The sequence below is a fragment of the Lactuca virosa genome, chromosome 6 (genome assembly GCF_052849685.1).
Source record: "Lactuca virosa cultivar CGN04683 chromosome 6, Lactuca_virosa_CGN04683_v6, whole genome shotgun sequence".
Taxonomy (NCBI): Eukaryota; Viridiplantae; Streptophyta; class Magnoliopsida; order Asterales; family Asteraceae; genus Lactuca; species Lactuca virosa.
The window spans coordinates 63,789,507-63,791,735 of NC_136431.1; the positions used below are offsets into that span (position 1 = coordinate 63,789,507).

The window sequence follows — 2,229 nt, forward strand, 5'->3', positions numbered from 1 at the left end:
AAGAATAAGGCATTAAAATAATTCTTGCCCCTGAATCAGCTAAAACATTTATAAAAGTGGAATTGCCGAATTCACAAGGTAAAGTCAACCTGCCCTGATCTCCCATTTTGTTGGTAATCCCTCAATGATGGCTGCAAAACATAGTTCGGTAAGCACGATGGTGGATGCTTTTTCCAACTCCTTCCAATTTTTCATTACATCCTTAGCATATTTTGGAAGTTCATCCATGGATTTGAGGAATGGGGCGTTGATCAAGAGAGATAGCACTTGTTCCATGAACTTTTTCGGCTCCAGCTCCAGTGGGTTTCGCATGGCTCGACAGGGATAAGGAAGCAGAGGTTGATACGGTTTTTAAAAAGAAAGTTTTTCATTCTAAAGTGGCCACGACGTGGCCTTGTGGTTGCCATGTCGTGGGAGCTAGGCATACCAATTTTATGTTTTTGCTTCGTTCTTTGCTTCGTCCGGTCGTGGATCAGGCTATCTTGTATCTGTATCCTGCATCACAAATGGCTTAGAATTAACCTCTTTTTTAGTGTATATTGCCATAACGTGAGGTTGCAGTTTTGGATCAGAATTTTTAGGTGGTAACCGCTCATTTACGAGTTTGGTCAATTGACTGAATTGAGTTTCAATGTTTTTTATTGCGACTTGTTGGTTCCCTATTGTAGCATCAGTCGTGTCATGTCTTTTCTCATAAACGGTTGCAAAGTGTGTAAGCATCGACTCAAACTCAAATTTGTTCTCGGGCGGTGGTTGTTCTTATTAATAAAAGCCTCGACCCGTTTCCCTAAACATTTCTTACTTAGCCTTCTTGTATTCATCATAAGGGAACCATTCCTTCTTAGGCTTCCTCCAATCTTCATCATATTTGTCTCCACTCGAGTAACAAAATTGATCTTTCCGGTTCCCATTCTCATCCAACTGACAATCCTTACTCAAATGTGGCCCATTGCAATTATCACATCCCACTTGTATGACCTGTATAGATTGATCCATATTTTTCATCCTTCGGTCCATATTCTCGAGCTTTGCCATCACTGCTGCCAAATTCTCATTTCCTCCATCTCCACCTACCTTGCCTCTTGTAATGTCTTCACGTGGATTGTGGTATTCGTGTGAATGCTTTGCAAACTCTTCTATTAAAGCTTTGATGGTAGCCAGCCAGATCCCATCTTCGTCATCTGTCCTTGAGAATCAAGAAGTTTCCTCGTGGTTATGTTTATCCCATCATAAAAAATGGACACTTCTTGTTGGACATTTAGATCATGTTAATGACAACTCCTAAGCAATCATGTGTATCTCTCCCAAGCTTCATATAAGGACTTGCCATCATTTTGTTGGAAGTTAGCAATCTTCTTTTTGAGTTTGTCTATCTTTGAAGGTGGACTGAGTTGCTCAATAAATGCTTCACGAAGGTTTGTCCAAGTCGTGATTGTTCTGGGTGCAAGTGACTTCAACTAAATCTTCGCATCTCCAGTAGATGTTACCAGAAACATCCTGAGTAGTACCGCATCTCTTGAAATGTTTGGAACATGGAAGTAATTGGAAATATCCAACACCTCAGCAATGTTTTTAAAAGCATCTTCATAGTCCTTTCTAGAAAATGGAATGTCTTTGAGCATCAAAAGTATGTGTTCCTTTAGCTTAAAGTTTGTTGCAGTCGGAATTTCTGGTGGAATAAGGCTTGGCCCACTGTCATCGCACATCCTCTTCTTGTACTCCTCCATCGTCATAGTGGTGATGTCTACCATCTCTTCTACCTCGCTCTTTATTTCATCCTTTAATTCGTCTTCGGTTTCTGGCTCATAACCAATGCCATTTTTTTGGGGGTCTTCTCAAAAGTTTCGAATTTGTCGGTTTAAAGTACTACTTGATTCTCAAACCTTTTTGTGTTTCTTTTTGTGGAAATCCTACTCAGGATTCAAGTAGTGGTACTATTGGAAATCGTGATCCTCGGGTTATATATTACTGAAATAAAACAGAAAATAAACGCGTAAAAACAAACTAAAAACAAAATAAACGAAAAACTGAAAACAAACAGTGCTCACGTCGTGGCAATAATTCACCACGTCGTAGGAGCTGATTTCTCGGAAAAATAAAACTATGCAGAAAATAATTTTTGCGGTTTTTCTCCACAAAAAGGATTGATTAACTAAGAGTAAATAATTAAAACCAAAATAAGTCGTTCCTTGGCAATGGTGCCAAAAACTTGATGTGCAATTTATATAC

General features: G+C 39.2%; 1 non-coding gene across 1 annotated transcript; it reads left to right on the forward strand.

The window, feature by feature from the left end:
* Window positions 1-1,260: 1,260 nt before the first annotated feature.
* Window positions 1,261-1,367, forward strand: LOC145123049 (small nucleolar RNA R71). The gene has a single exon (XR_013714929.1). It is a non-coding gene; the product is annotated as a small nucleolar RNA R71 (small nucleolar RNA).
* Window positions 1,368-2,229: the final 862 nt, after the last annotated feature.